Source organism: Pungitius pungitius, unplaced genomic scaffold, assembly GCF_949316345.1.
Source record: "Pungitius pungitius unplaced genomic scaffold, fPunPun2.1 scaffold_29, whole genome shotgun sequence".
In the NCBI taxonomy this organism is placed as follows: Eukaryota; Metazoa; Chordata; class Actinopteri; order Perciformes; family Gasterosteidae; genus Pungitius; species Pungitius pungitius.
In genome coordinates this window covers 363,278-376,408 of record NW_026909812.1, presented here as the reverse complement: position 1 = coordinate 376,408, position 13,131 = coordinate 363,278, and the positions used below count along the sequence as shown (strand labels likewise).

The following is a 13,131-nucleotide window of genomic DNA, read 5'->3' as shown; positions in this document are numbered from 1 at the left end:
ACATTGTAGAAGAGATGCAATAGGAAGAAGATGAAAGGTGGCTTACGTCCATACCATCGTCAGGCCATTTGAGGTGGCGGGGACTGCAATGGCCATCCACCGATTGGCTGGGACTCCTGGGCGGGTCTTCTCTAGTCCATCCAATTTTCGCCATAGGATGTCACAGCCTTCTTTGCATACCCTTATTTAACCCACACAAAGATGCCAACGGCAGGCGTGACATAATTTTTTGACGCATTATAAAGGATTAGGAAAAAGATAAAAAGCAGCTTACGGCCATACCTCTCTGGTTCCGCCCGATCTCGTCTGATCTCGGAAGCTAAGCAGAGCAGGGCCTGGTTAGTACCTGGATGGAAGACCGCCTGGGAATCCCAGGTGCCGTAAGCTTTTTCACTTCTCTCTGAAAGCTGCAGAGCGCCGCAGATTGTACACCTACAAATTACAAAAAGTATATCACATTGTTGAAGAGATGCATGTTTATTGTTGTTTTAACGTTGGATATGAAAGGCATTTAGACAATATTATCAAACATGATTCCGTTTCATGGTTGCTAAATTAGTGTTGATCAACATTTAACAATTGGCATACTTTTGTTTGTAATTTAGCCGTTGAAATACAGGTGCTAACCAAACATGTTAGATTTACCAAAGAAGAAAAGTAAAGTTCCCTTTAGGTTTTAGGAACCTCTCTTGCCAATGCTAAGAACTGCTTCAATTTTAGAAAAAGAAACTTCTGATTATCTTTGACACGTTTTAAAGGATTAGGAAAAAGATGAAAAGCAGCTTACGGCCATACCTCTCTGGTTCCGCCCGATCTCGTCTGATCTCGGAAGCTAAGCAGAGCAGGGCCTGGTTAGTACCTGGATGGAAGACCGCCTGGGAATCCCAGGTGCCGTAAGCTTTTTCACTTCTCTCTCTGAAAGCCGCCCAGCGCCGTAGCTTGTACACCTACACAATTGTAAAAAGTTGATCACATTGTAGAAGAGATGCAATAGGAAGAAGATGAAAGGTGGCTTACGTCCATACCATCGTCAGGCCATTTGAGGTGGCGGGGACTGCAATGGCCATCCACCGATTGGCTGGGACTCCTGGGCGGGTCTTCTCTAGTCCATCCAATTTTCGCCATAGGATGTCACAGCCTTCTTTGCATACCCTTATTTAACCCACACAAAGATGCCAATGGCAGGCGTGACATAATTTTTTGACGCATTATAAAGGATTAGGAAAAAGATAAAAAGCAGCTTACGGCCATACCTCTCTGGTTCCGCCCGATCTCGTCTGATCTCGGAAGCTAAGCAGAGCAGGGCCTGGTTAGTACCTGGATGGAAGACCGCCTGGGAATCCCAGGTGCCGTAAGCTTTTTCACTTCTCTCTGAAAGCTGCAGAGCGCCGCAGATTGTACACCTACAAATTACAAAAAGTATATCACATTGTTGAAGAGATGCATGTTTATTGTTGTTTTAACGTTGGATATGAAAGGCATTTAGACAATATTATCAAACATGATTCCGTTTCATGGTTGCTAAATTAGTGTTGATCAACATTTAACAATTGGCATACTTTTGTTTGTAATTTAGCCGTTGAAATACAGGTGCTAACCAAACATGTTAGATTTACCAAAGAAGAAAAGTAAAGTTCCCTTTAGGTTTTAGGAACCTCTCTTGCCAATGCTAAGAACTGCTTCAATTTTAGAAAAAGAAACTTCTGATTATCTTTGACACGTTTTAAAGGATTAGGAAAAAGATGAAAAGCAGCTTACGGCCATACCTCTCTGGTTCCGCCCGATCTCGTCTGATCTCGGAAGCTAAGCAGAGCAGGGCCTGGTTAGTACCTGAATGGAAGACCGCCTGGGAATCCCAGGTGCCGTAAGCTTTTTCACTTCTCTCTCTGAAAGCCGCCCAGCGCCGTAGCTTGTACACCTACACAATTGTAAAAAGTTGATCACATTGTAGAAGAGATGCAATAGGAAGAAGATGAAAGGTGGCTTACGTCCATACCATCGTCAGGCCATTTGAGGTGGCGGGGACTGCAATGGCCATCCACCGATTGGCTGGGACTCCTGGGCGGGTCTTCTCTAGTCCATCCAATTTTCGCCATAGGATGTCACAGCCTTCTTTGCATACCCTTATTTAACCCACACAAAGATGCCAACGGCAGGCGTGACATAATTTTTTGACGCATTATAAAGGATTAGGAAAAAGATAAAAAGCAGCTTACGGCCATACCTCTCTGGTTCCGCCCGATCTCGTCTGATCTCGGAAGCTAAGCAGAGCAGGGCCTGGTTAGTACCTGGATGGAAGACCGCCTGGGAATCCCAGGTGCCGTAAGCTTTTTCACTTCTCTCTGAAAGCTGCAGAGCGCCGCAGATTGTACACCTACAAATTACAAAAAGTATATCACATTGTTGAAGAGATGCATGTTTATTGTTGTTTTAACGTTGGATATGAAAGGCATTTAGACAATGTTATCAAACATGATTCCGTTTCATGGTTGCTAAATTAGTGTTGATCAACATTTAACAATTGGCATACTTTTGTTTGTAATTTAGCCGTTGAAATACAGGTGCTAACCAAACATGTTAGATTTACCAAAGAAGAAAAGTAAAGTTCCCTTTAGGTTTTAGGAACCTCTCTTGCCAATGCTAAGAACTGCTTCAATTTTAGAAAAAGAAACTTCTGATTATCTTTGACACGTTTTAAAGGATTAGGAAAAAGATGAAAAGCAGCTTACGGCCATACCTCTCTGGTTCCGCCCGATCTCGTCTGATCTCGGAAGCTAAGCAGAGCAGGGCCTGGTTAGTACCTGAATGGAAGACCGCCTGGGAATCCCAGGTGCCGTAAGCTTTTTCACTTCTCTCTCTGAAAGCCGCCCAGCGCCGTAGCTTGTACACCTACACAATTGTAAAAAGTTGATCACATTGTAGAAGAGATGCAATAGGAAGAAGATGAAAGGTGGCTTACGTCCATACCATCGTCAGGCCATTTGAGGTGGCGGGGACTGCAATGGCCATCCACCGATTGGCTGGGACTCCTGGGCGGGTCTTCTCTAGTCCATCCAATTTTCGCCATAGGATGTCACAGCCTTCTTTGCATACCCTTATTTAACCCACACAAAGATGCCAACGGCAGGCGTGACATAATTTTTTGACGCATTATAAAGGATTAGGAAAAAGATAAAAAGCAGCTTACGGCCATACCTCTCTGGTTCCGCCCGATCTCGTCTGATCTCGGAAGCTAAGCAGAGCAGGGCCTGGTTAGTACCTGGATGGAAGACCGCCTGGGAATCCCAGGTGCCGTAAGCTTTTTCACTTCTCTCTGAAAGCTGCAGAGCGCCGCAGATTGTACACCTACAAATTACAAAAAGTATATCACATTGTTGAAGAGATGCATGTTTATTGTTGTTTTAACGTTGGATATGAAAGGCATTTAGACAATATTATCAAACATGATTCCGTTTCATGGTTGCTAAATTAGTGTTGATCAACATTTAACAATTGGCATACTTTTGTTTGTAATTTAGCCGTTGAAATACAGGTGCTAACCAAACATGTTAGATTTACCAAAGAAGAAAAGTAAAGTTCCCTTTAGGTTTTAGGAACCTCTCTTGCCAATGCTAAGAACTGCTTCAATTTTAGAAAAAGAAACTTCTGATTATCTTTGACACGTTTTAAAGGATTAGGAAAAAGATGAAAAGCAGCTTACGGCCATACCTCTCTGGTTCCGCCCGATCTCGTCTGATCTCGGAAGCTAAGCAGAGCAGGGCCTGGTTAGTACCTGAATGGAAGACCGCCTGGGAATCCCAGGTGCCGTAAGCTTTTTCACTTCTCTCTCTGAAAGCCGCCCAGCGCCGTAGCTTGTACACCTACACAATTGTAAAAAGTTGATCACATTGTAGAAGAGATGCAATAGGAAGAAGATGAAAGGTGGCTTACGTCCATACCATCGTCAGGCCATTTGAGGTGGCGGGGACTGCAATGGCCATCCACCGATTGGCTGGGACTCCTGGGCGGGTCTTCTCTAGTCCATCCAATTTTCGCCATAGGATGTCACAGCCTTCTTTGCATACCCTTATTTAACCCACACAAAGATGCCAACGGCAGGCGTGACATAATTTTTTGACGCATTATAAAGGATTAGGAAAAAGATAAAAAGCAGCTTACGGCCATACCTCTCTGGTTCCGCCCGATCTCGTCTGATCTCGGAAGCTAAGCAGAGCAGGGCCTGGTTAGTACCTGGATGGAAGACCGCCTGGGAATCCCAGGTGCCGTAAGCTTTTTCACTTCTCTCTGAAAGCTGCAGAGCGCCGCAGATTGTACACCTACAAATTACAAAAAGTATATCACATTGTTGAAGAGATGCATGTTTATTGTTGTTTTAACGTTGGATATGAAAGGCATTTAGACAATATTATCAAACATGATTCCGTTTCATGGTTGCTAAATTAGTGTTGATCAACATTTAACAATTGGCATACTTTTGTTTGTAATTTAGCCGTTGAAATACAGGTGCTAACCAAACATGTTAGATTTACCAAAGAAGAAAAGTAAAGTTCCCTTTAGGTTTTAGGAACCTCTCTTGCCAATGCTAAGAACTGCTTCAATTTTAGAAAAAGAAACTTCTGATTATCTTTGACACGTTTTAAAGGATTAGGAAAAAGATGAAAAGCAGCTTACGGCCATACCTCTCTGGTTCCGCCCGATCTCGTCTGATCTCGGAAGCTAAGCAGAGCAGGGCCTGGTTAGTACCTGAATGGAAGACCGCCTGGGAATCCCAGGTGCCGTAAGCTTTTTCACTTCTCTCTCTGAAAGCCGCCCAGCGCCGTAGCTTGTACACCTACACAATTGTAAAAAGTTGATCACATTGTAGAAGAGATGCAATAGGAAGAAGATGAAAGGTGGCTTACGTCCATACCATCGTCAGGCCATTTGAGGTGGCGGGGACTGCAATGGCCATCCACCGATTGGCTGGGACTCCTGGGCGGGTCTTCTCTAGTCCATCCAATTTTCGCCATAGGATGTCACAGCCTTCTTTGCATACCCTTATTTAACCCACACAAAGATGCCAACGGCAGGCGTGACATAATTTTTTGACGCATTATAAAGGATTAGGAAAAAGATAAAAAGCAGCTTACGGCCATACCTCTCTGGTTCCGCCCGATCTCGTCTGATCTCGGAAGCTAAGCAGAGCAGGGCCTGGTTAGTACCTGGATGGAAGACCGCCTGGGAATCCCAGGTGCCGTAAGCTTTTTCACTTCTCTCTGAAAGCTGCAGAGCGCCGCAGATTGTACACCTACAAATTACAAAAAGTATATCACATTGTTGAAGAGATGCATGTTTATTGTTGTTTTAACGTTGGATATGAAAGGCATTTAGACAATGTTATCAAACATGATTCCGTTTCATGGTTGCTAAATTAGTGTTGATCAACATTTAACAATTGGCATACTTTTGTTTGTAATTTAGCCGTTGAAATACAGGTGCTAACCAAACATGTTAGATTTACCAAAGAAGAAAAGTAAAGTTCCCTTTAGGTTTTAGGAACCTCTCTTGCCAATGCTAAGAACTGCTTCAATTTTAGAAAAAGAAACTTCTGATTATCTTTGACACGTTTTAAAGGATTAGGAAAAAGATGAAAAGCAGCTTACGGCCATACCTCTCTGGTTCCGCCCGATCTCGTCTGATCTCGGAAGCTAAGCAGAGCATGGCCTGGTTAGTACCTGAATGGAAGACCGCCTGGGAATCCCAGGTGCCGTAAGCTTTTTCACTTCTCTCTCTGAAAGCCGCCCAGCGCCGTAGCTTGTACACCTACACAATTGTAAAAAGTTGATCACATTGTAGAAGAGATGCAATAGGAAGAAGATGAAAGGTGGCTTACGTCCATACCATCGTCAGGCCATTTGAGGTGGCGGGGACTGCAATGGCCATCCACCGATTGGCTGGGACTCCTGGGCGGGTCTTCTCTAGTCCATCCAATTTTCGCCATAGGATGTCACAGCCTTCTTTGCATACCCTTATTTAACCCACACAAAGATGCCAACGGCAGGCGTGACATAATTTTTTGACGCATTATAAAGGATTAGGAAAAAGATAAAAAGCAGCTTACGGCCATACCTCTCTGGTTCCGCCCGATCTCGTCTGATCTCGGAAGCTAAGCAGAGCAGGGCCTGGTTAGTACCTGGATGGAAGACCGCCTGGGAATCCCAGGTGCCGTAAGCTTTTTCACTTCTCTCTGAAAGCTGCAGAGCGCCGCAGATTGTACACCTACAAATTACAAAAAGTATATCACATTGTTGAAGAGATGCATGTTTATTGTTGTTTTAACGTTGGATATGAAAGGCATTTAGACAATATTATCAAACATGATTCCGTTTCATGGTTGCTAAATTAGTGTTGATCAACATTTAACAATTGGCATACTTTTGTTTGTAATTTAGCCGTTGAAATACAGGTGCTAACCAAACATGTTAGATTTACCAAAGAAGAAAAGTAAAGTTCCCTTTAGGTTTTAGGAACCTCTCTTGCCAATGCTAAGAACTGCTTCAATTTTAGAAAAAGAAACTTCTGATTATCTTTGACACGTTTTAAAGGATTAGGAAAAAGATGAAAAGCAGCTTACGGCCATACCTCTCTGGTTCCGCCCGATCTCGTCTGATCTCGGAAGCTAAGCAGAGCAGGGCCTGGTTAGTACCTGAATGGAAGACCGCCTGGGAATCCCAGGTGCCGTAAGCTTTTTCACTTCTCTCTCTGAAAGCCGCCCAGCGCCGTAGCTTGTACACCTACACAATTGTAAAAAGTTGATCACATTGTAGAAGAGATGCAATAGGAAGAAGATGAAAGGTGGCTTACGTCCATACCATCGTCAGGCCATTTGAGGTGGCGGGGACTGCAATGGCCATCCACCGATTGGCTGGGACTCCTGGGCGGGTCTTCTCTAGTCCATCCAATTTTCGCCATAGGATGTCACAGCCTTCTTTGCATACCCTTATTTAACCCACACAAAGATGCCAACGGCAGGCGTGACATAATTTTTTGACGCATTATAAAGGATTAGGAAAAAGATAAAAAGCAGCTTACGGCCATACCTCTCTGGTTCCGCCCGATCTCGTCTGATCTCGGAAGCTAAGCAGAGCAGGGCCTGGTTAGTACCTGGATGGAAGACCGCCTGGGAATCCCAGGTGCCGTAAGCTTTTTCACTTCTCTCTGAAAGCTGCAGAGCGCCGCAGATTGTACACCTACAAATTACAAAAAGTATATCACATTGTTGAAGAGATGCATGTTTATTGTTGTTTTAACGTTGGATATGAAAGGCATTTAGACAATATTATCAAACATGATTCCGTTTCATGGTTGCTAAATTAGTGTTGATCAACATTTAACAATTGGCATACTTTTGTTTGTAATTTAGCCGTTGAAATACAGGTGCTAACCAAACATGTTAGATTTACCAAAGAAGAAAAGTAAAGTTCCCTTTAGGTTTTAGGAACCTCTCTTGCCAATGCTAAGAACTGCTTCAATTTTAGAAAAAGAAACTTCTGATTATCTTTGACACGTTTTAAAGGATTAGGAAAAAGATGAAAAGCAGCTTACGGCCATACCTCTCTGGTTCCGCCCGATCTCGTCTGATCTCGGAAGCTAAGCAGAGCAGGGCCTGGTTAGTACCTGAATGGAAGACCGCCTGGGAATCCCAGGTGCCGTAAGCTTTTTCACTTCTCTCTCTGAAAGCCGCCCAGCGCCGTAGCTTGTACACCTACACAATTGTAAAAAGTTGATCACATTGTAGAAGAGATGCAATAGGAAGAAGATGAAAGGTGGCTTACGTCCATACCATCGTCAGGCCATTTGAGGTGGCGGGGACTGCAATGGCCATCCACCGATTGGCTGGGACTCCTGGGCGGGTCTTCTCTAGTCCATCCAATTTTCGCCATAGGATGTCACAGCCTTCTTTGCATACCCTTATTTAACCCACACAAAGATGCCAACGGCAGGCGTGACATAATTTTTTGACGCATTATAAAGGATTAGGAAAAAGATAAAAAGCAGCTTACGGCCATACCTCTCTGGTTCCGCCCGATCTCGTCTGATCTCGGAAGCTAAGCAGAGCAGGGCCTGGTTAGTACCTGGATGGAAGACCGCCTGGGAATCCCAGGTGCCGTAAGCTTTTTCACTTCTCTCTGAAAGCTGCAGAGCGCCGCAGATTGTACACCTACAAATTACAAAAAGTATATCACATTGTTGAAGAGATGCATGTTTATTGTTGTTTTAACGTTGGATATGAAAGGCATTTAGACAATATTATCAAACATGATTCCGTTTCATGGTTGCTAAATTAGTGTTGATCAACATTTAACAATTGGCATACTTTTGTTTGTAATTTAGCCGTTGAAATACAGGTGCTAACCAAACATGTTAGATTTACCAAAGAAGAAAAGTAAAGTTCCCTTTAGGTTTTAGGAACCTCTCTTGCCAATGCTAAGAACTGCTTCAATTTTAGAAAAAGAAACTTCTGATTATCTTTGACACGTTTTAAAGGATTAGGAAAAAGATGAAAAGCAGCTTACGGCCATACCTCTCTGGTTCCGCCCGATCTCGTCTGATCTCGGAAGCTAAGCAGAGCAGGGCCTGGTTAGTACCTGGATGGAAGACCGCCTGGGAATCCCAGGTGCCGTAAGCTTTTTCACTTCTCTCTCTGAAAGCCGCCCAGCGCCGTAGCTTGTACACCTACACAATTGTAAAAAGTTGATCACATTGTAGAAGAGATGCAATAGGAAGAAGATGAAAGGTGGCTTACGTCCATACCATCGTCAGGCCATTTGAGGTGGCGGGGACTGCAATGGCCATCCACCGATTGGCTGGGACTCCTGGGCGGGTCTTCTCTAGTCCATCCAATTTTCGCCATAGGATGTCACAGCCTTCTTTGCATACCCTTATTTAACCCACACAAAGATGCCAATGGCAGGCGTGACATAATTTTTTGACGCATTATAAAGGATTAGGAAAAAGATAAAAAGCAGCTTACGGCCATACCTCTCTGGTTCCGCCCGATCTCGTCTGATCTCGGAAGCTAAGCAGAGCAGGGCCTGGTTAGTACCTGGATGGAAGACCGCCTGGGAATCCCAGGTGCCGTAAGCTTTTTCACTTCTCTCTGAAAGCTGCAGAGCGCCGCAGATTGTACACCTACAAATTACAAAAAGTATATCACATTGTTGAAGAGATGCATGTTTATTGTTGTTTTAACGTTGGATATGAAAGGCATTTAGACAATATTATCAAACATGATTCCGTTTCATGGTTGCTAAATTAGTGTTGATCAACATTTAACAATTGGCATACTTTTGTTTGTAATTTAGCCGTTGAAATACAGGTGCTAACCAAACATGTTAGATTTACCAAAGAAGAAAAGTAAAGTTCCCTTTAGGTTTTAGGAACCTCTCTTGCCAATGCTAAGAACTGCTTCAATTTTAGAAAAAGAAACTTCTGATTATCTTTGACACGTTTTAAAGGATTAGGAAAAAGATGAAAAGCAGCTTACGGCCATACCTCTCTGGTTCCGCCCGATCTCGTCTGATCTCGGAAGCTAAGCAGAGCAGGGCCTGGTTAGTACCTGAATGGAAGACCGCCTGGGAATCCCAGGTGCCGTAAGCTTTTTCACTTCTCTCTCTGAAAGCCGCCCAGCGCCGTAGCTTGTACACCTACACAATTGTAAAAAGTTGATCACATTGTAGAAGAGATGCAATAGGAAGAAGATGAAAGGTGGCTTACGTCCATACCATCGTCAGGCCATTTGAGGTGGCGGGGACTGCAATGGCCATCCACCGATTGGCTGGGACTCCTGGGCGGGTCTTCTCTAGTCCATCCAATTTTCGCCATAGGATGTCACAGCCTTCTTTGCATACCCTTATTTAACCCACACAAAGATGCCAACGGCAGGCGTGACATAATTTTTTGACGCATTATAAAGGATTAGGAAAAAGATAAAAAGCAGCTTACGGCCATACCTCTCTGGTTCCGCCCGATCTCGTCTGATCTCGGAAGCTAAGCAGAGCAGGGCCTGGTTAGTACCTGGATGGAAGACCGCCTGGGAATCCCAGGTGCCGTAAGCTTTTTCACTTCTCTCTGAAAGCTGCAGAGCGCCGCAGATTGTACACCTACAAATTACAAAAAGTATATCACATTGTTGAAGAGATGCATGTTTATTGTTGTTTTAACGTTGGATATGAAAGGCATTTAGACAATATTATCAAACATGATTCCGTTTCATGGTTGCTAAATTAGTGTTGATCAACATTTAACAATTGGCATACTTTTGTTTGTAATTTAGCCGTTGAAATACAGGTGCTAACCAAACATGTTAGATTTACCAAAGAAGAAAAGTAAAGTTCCCTTTAGGTTTTAGGAACCTCTCTTGCCAATGCTAAGAACTGCTTCAATTTTAGAAAAAGAAACTTCTGATTATCTTTGACACGTTTTAAAGGATTAGGAAAAAGATGAAAAGCAGCTTACGGCCATACCTCTCTGGTTCCGCCCGATCTCGTCTGATCTCGGAAGCTAAGCAGAGCAGGGCCTGGTTAGTACCTGAATGGAAGACCGCCTGGGAATCCCAGGTGCCGTAAGCTTTTTCACTTCTCTCTCTGAAAGCCGCCCAGCGCCGTAGCTTGTACACCTACACAATTGTAAAAAGTTGATCACATTGTAGAAGAGATGCAATAGGAAGAAGATGAAAGGTGGCTTACGTCCATACCATCGTCAGGCCATTTGAGGTGGCGGGGACTGCAATGGCCATCCACCGATTGGCTGGGACTCCTGGGCGGGTCTTCTCTAGTCCATCCAATTTTCGCCATAGGATGTCACAGCCTTCTTTGCATACCCTTATTTAACCCACACAAAGATGCCAACGGCAGGCGTGACATAATTTTTTGACGCATTATAAAGGATTAGGAAAAAGATAAAAAGCAGCTTACGGCCATACCTCTCTGGTTCCGCCCGATCTCGTCTGATCTCGGAAGCTAAGCAGAGCAGGGCCTGGTTAGTACCTGGATGGAAGACCGCCTGGGAATCCCAGGTGCCGTAAGCTTTTTCACTTCTCTCTGAAAGCTGCAGAGCGCCGCAGATTGTACACCTACAAATTACAAAAAGTATATCACATTGTTGAAGAGATGCATGTTTATTGTTGTTTTAACGTTGGATATGAAAGGCATTTAGACAATATTATCAAACATGATTCCGTTTCATGGTTGCTAAATTAGTGTTGATCAACATTTAACAATTGGCATACTTTTGTTTGTAATTTAGCCGTTGAAATACAGGTGCTAACCAAACATGTTAGATTTACCAAAGAAGAAAAGTAAAGTTCCCTTTAGGTTTTAGGAACCTCTCTTGCCAATGCTAAGAACTGCTTCAATTTTAGAAAAAGAAACTTCTGATTATCTTTGACACGTTTTAAAGGATTAGGAAAAAGATGAAAAGCAGCTTACGGCCATACCTCTCTGGTTCCGCCCGATCTCGTCTGATCTCGGAAGCTAAGCAGAGCAGGGCCTGGTTAGTACCTGGATGGAAGACCGCCTGGGAATCCCAGGTGCCGTAAGCTTTTTCACTTCTCTCTCTGAAAGCCGCCCAGCGCCGTAGCTTGTACACCTACACAATTGTAAAAAGTTGATCACATTGTAGAAGAGATGCAATAGGAAGAAGATGAAAGGTGGCTTACGTCCATACCATCGTCAGGCCATTTGAGGTGGCGGGGACTGCAATGGCCATCCACCGATTGGCTGGGACTCCTGGGCGGGTCTTCTCTAGTCCATCCAATTTTCGCCATAGGATGTCACAGCCTTCTTTGCATACCCTTATTTAACCCACACAAAGATGCCAATGGCAGGCGTGACATAATTTTTTGACGCATTATAAAGGATTAGGAAAAAGATAAAAAGCAGCTTACGGCCATACCTCTCTGGTTCCGCCCGATCTCGTCTGATCTCGGAAGCTAAGCAGAGCAGGGCCTGGTTAGTACCTGGATGGAAGACCGCCTGGGAATCCCAGGTGCCGTAAGCTTTTTCACTTCTCTCTGAAAGCTGCAGAGCGCCGCAGATTGTACACCTACAAATTACAAAAAGTATATCACATTGTTGAAGAGATGCATGTTTATTGTTGTTTTAACGTTGGATATGAAAGGCATTTAGACAATATTATCAAACATGATTCCGTTTCATGGTTGCTAAATTAGTGTTGATCAACATTTAACAATTGGCATACTTTTGTTTGTAATTTAGCCGTTGAAATACAGGTGCTAACCAAACATGTTAGATTTACCAAAGAAGAAAAGTAAAGTTCCCTTTAGGTTTTAGGAACCTCTCTTGCCAATGCTAAGAACTGCTTCAATTTTAGAAAAAGAAACTTCTGATTATCTTTGACACGTTTTAAAGGATTAGGAAAAAGATGAAAAGCAGCTTACGGCCATACCTCTCTGGTTCCGCCCGATCTCGTCTGATCTCGGAAGCTAAGCAGAGCAGGGCCTGGTTAGTACCTGAATGGAAGACCGCCTGGGAATCCCAGGTGCCGTAAGCTTTTTCACTTCTCTCTCTGAAAGCCGCCCAGCGCCGTAGCTTGTACACCTACACAATTGTAAAAAGTTGATCACATTGTAGAAGAGATGCAATAGGAAGAAGATGAAAGGTGGCTTACGTCCATACCATCGTCAGGCCATTTGAGGTGGCGGGGACTGCAATGGCCATCCACCGATTGGCTGGGACTCCTGGGCGGGTCTTCTCTAGTCCATCCAATTTTCGCCATAGGATGTCACAGCCTTCTTTGCATACCCTTATTTAACCCACACAAAGATGCCAACGGCAGGCGTGACATAATTTTTTGACGCATTATAAAGGATTAGGAAAAAGATAAAAAGCCGCTTACGGCCATACCTCTCTGGTTCCGCCCGATCTCGTCTGATCTCGGAAGCTAAGCAGAGCAGGGCCTGGTTAGTACCTGGATGGAAGACCGCCTGGGAATCCCAGGTGCCGTAAGCTTTTTCACTTCTCTCTGAAAGCTGCAGAGCGCCGCAGATTGTACACCTACAAATTACAAAAAGTATATCACATTGTTGAAGAGATGCATGTTTATTGTTGTTTTAACGTTGGATATGAAAGG

The 13,131-nt window shown here is 43.9% G+C and overlaps 27 non-coding genes across 27 annotated transcripts; all 27 read left to right on the top strand.

Moving 5' to 3' along the window:
- Positions 1-268: 268 nt before the first annotated feature.
- LOC134110707 (5S ribosomal RNA) lies at positions 269-387 on the top strand. Its single transcript, XR_009944091.1, has one exon. It is a non-coding gene; the product is annotated as a 5S ribosomal RNA (ribosomal RNA).
- A 394-nt stretch (positions 388-781) lies between these two features.
- Positions 782-900, top strand: LOC134110706 (5S ribosomal RNA). Its single transcript, XR_009944090.1, has one exon. It is a non-coding gene; the product is annotated as a 5S ribosomal RNA (ribosomal RNA).
- Positions 901-1,239: 339 nt separating this feature from the next.
- On the top strand, positions 1,240-1,358 carry LOC134110705 (5S ribosomal RNA). The gene has a single exon (XR_009944089.1). It is a non-coding gene; the product is annotated as a 5S ribosomal RNA (ribosomal RNA).
- Positions 1,359-1,752: 394 nt separating this feature from the next.
- Positions 1,753-1,871, top strand: LOC134111095 (5S ribosomal RNA). The gene has a single exon (XR_009944478.1). It is a non-coding gene; the product is annotated as a 5S ribosomal RNA (ribosomal RNA).
- Positions 1,872-2,210: 339 nt separating this feature from the next.
- LOC134110704 (5S ribosomal RNA) lies at positions 2,211-2,329 on the top strand. The gene has a single exon (XR_009944088.1). It is a non-coding gene; the product is annotated as a 5S ribosomal RNA (ribosomal RNA).
- A 394-nt stretch (positions 2,330-2,723) lies between these two features.
- LOC134111094 (5S ribosomal RNA) lies at positions 2,724-2,842 on the top strand. The gene has a single exon (XR_009944477.1). It is a non-coding gene; the product is annotated as a 5S ribosomal RNA (ribosomal RNA).
- Positions 2,843-3,181: 339 nt separating this feature from the next.
- LOC134110703 (5S ribosomal RNA) lies at positions 3,182-3,300 on the top strand. The gene has a single exon (XR_009944087.1). It is a non-coding gene; the product is annotated as a 5S ribosomal RNA (ribosomal RNA).
- A 394-nt stretch (positions 3,301-3,694) lies between these two features.
- LOC134111093 (5S ribosomal RNA) lies at positions 3,695-3,813 on the top strand. The gene has a single exon (XR_009944476.1). It is a non-coding gene; the product is annotated as a 5S ribosomal RNA (ribosomal RNA).
- Positions 3,814-4,152: 339 nt separating this feature from the next.
- Positions 4,153-4,271, top strand: LOC134110702 (5S ribosomal RNA). The gene has a single exon (XR_009944086.1). It is a non-coding gene; the product is annotated as a 5S ribosomal RNA (ribosomal RNA).
- Positions 4,272-4,665: 394 nt separating this feature from the next.
- On the top strand, positions 4,666-4,784 carry LOC134111092 (5S ribosomal RNA). Its single transcript, XR_009944475.1, has one exon. It is a non-coding gene; the product is annotated as a 5S ribosomal RNA (ribosomal RNA).
- A 339-nt stretch (positions 4,785-5,123) lies between these two features.
- Positions 5,124-5,242, top strand: LOC134110701 (5S ribosomal RNA). Its single transcript, XR_009944085.1, has one exon. It is a non-coding gene; the product is annotated as a 5S ribosomal RNA (ribosomal RNA).
- Positions 5,243-5,636: 394 nt separating this feature from the next.
- Positions 5,637-5,755, top strand: LOC134111426 (5S ribosomal RNA). The gene has a single exon (XR_009944809.1). It is a non-coding gene; the product is annotated as a 5S ribosomal RNA (ribosomal RNA).
- A 339-nt stretch (positions 5,756-6,094) lies between these two features.
- Positions 6,095-6,213, top strand: LOC134110700 (5S ribosomal RNA). Its single transcript, XR_009944084.1, has one exon. It is a non-coding gene; the product is annotated as a 5S ribosomal RNA (ribosomal RNA).
- A 394-nt stretch (positions 6,214-6,607) lies between these two features.
- LOC134111091 (5S ribosomal RNA) lies at positions 6,608-6,726 on the top strand. Its single transcript, XR_009944474.1, has one exon. It is a non-coding gene; the product is annotated as a 5S ribosomal RNA (ribosomal RNA).
- Positions 6,727-7,065: 339 nt separating this feature from the next.
- LOC134110699 (5S ribosomal RNA) lies at positions 7,066-7,184 on the top strand. Its single transcript, XR_009944083.1, has one exon. It is a non-coding gene; the product is annotated as a 5S ribosomal RNA (ribosomal RNA).
- Positions 7,185-7,578: 394 nt separating this feature from the next.
- LOC134111090 (5S ribosomal RNA) lies at positions 7,579-7,697 on the top strand. Its single transcript, XR_009944473.1, has one exon. It is a non-coding gene; the product is annotated as a 5S ribosomal RNA (ribosomal RNA).
- Positions 7,698-8,036: 339 nt separating this feature from the next.
- LOC134110698 (5S ribosomal RNA) lies at positions 8,037-8,155 on the top strand. The gene has a single exon (XR_009944082.1). It is a non-coding gene; the product is annotated as a 5S ribosomal RNA (ribosomal RNA).
- A 394-nt stretch (positions 8,156-8,549) lies between these two features.
- On the top strand, positions 8,550-8,668 carry LOC134110696 (5S ribosomal RNA). Its single transcript, XR_009944080.1, has one exon. It is a non-coding gene; the product is annotated as a 5S ribosomal RNA (ribosomal RNA).
- A 339-nt stretch (positions 8,669-9,007) lies between these two features.
- On the top strand, positions 9,008-9,126 carry LOC134110695 (5S ribosomal RNA). The gene has a single exon (XR_009944079.1). It is a non-coding gene; the product is annotated as a 5S ribosomal RNA (ribosomal RNA).
- A 394-nt stretch (positions 9,127-9,520) lies between these two features.
- LOC134111089 (5S ribosomal RNA) lies at positions 9,521-9,639 on the top strand. The gene has a single exon (XR_009944472.1). It is a non-coding gene; the product is annotated as a 5S ribosomal RNA (ribosomal RNA).
- A 339-nt stretch (positions 9,640-9,978) lies between these two features.
- On the top strand, positions 9,979-10,097 carry LOC134110694 (5S ribosomal RNA). The gene has a single exon (XR_009944078.1). It is a non-coding gene; the product is annotated as a 5S ribosomal RNA (ribosomal RNA).
- Positions 10,098-10,491: 394 nt separating this feature from the next.
- LOC134111088 (5S ribosomal RNA) lies at positions 10,492-10,610 on the top strand. The gene has a single exon (XR_009944471.1). It is a non-coding gene; the product is annotated as a 5S ribosomal RNA (ribosomal RNA).
- Positions 10,611-10,949: 339 nt separating this feature from the next.
- LOC134110693 (5S ribosomal RNA) lies at positions 10,950-11,068 on the top strand. Its single transcript, XR_009944077.1, has one exon. It is a non-coding gene; the product is annotated as a 5S ribosomal RNA (ribosomal RNA).
- Positions 11,069-11,462: 394 nt separating this feature from the next.
- LOC134110692 (5S ribosomal RNA) lies at positions 11,463-11,581 on the top strand. The gene has a single exon (XR_009944076.1). It is a non-coding gene; the product is annotated as a 5S ribosomal RNA (ribosomal RNA).
- A 339-nt stretch (positions 11,582-11,920) lies between these two features.
- On the top strand, positions 11,921-12,039 carry LOC134110691 (5S ribosomal RNA). The gene has a single exon (XR_009944075.1). It is a non-coding gene; the product is annotated as a 5S ribosomal RNA (ribosomal RNA).
- A 394-nt stretch (positions 12,040-12,433) lies between these two features.
- Positions 12,434-12,552, top strand: LOC134111087 (5S ribosomal RNA). The gene has a single exon (XR_009944470.1). It is a non-coding gene; the product is annotated as a 5S ribosomal RNA (ribosomal RNA).
- Positions 12,553-12,891: 339 nt separating this feature from the next.
- LOC134110690 (5S ribosomal RNA) lies at positions 12,892-13,010 on the top strand. The gene has a single exon (XR_009944074.1). It is a non-coding gene; the product is annotated as a 5S ribosomal RNA (ribosomal RNA).
- Positions 13,011-13,131: the final 121 nt, after the last annotated feature.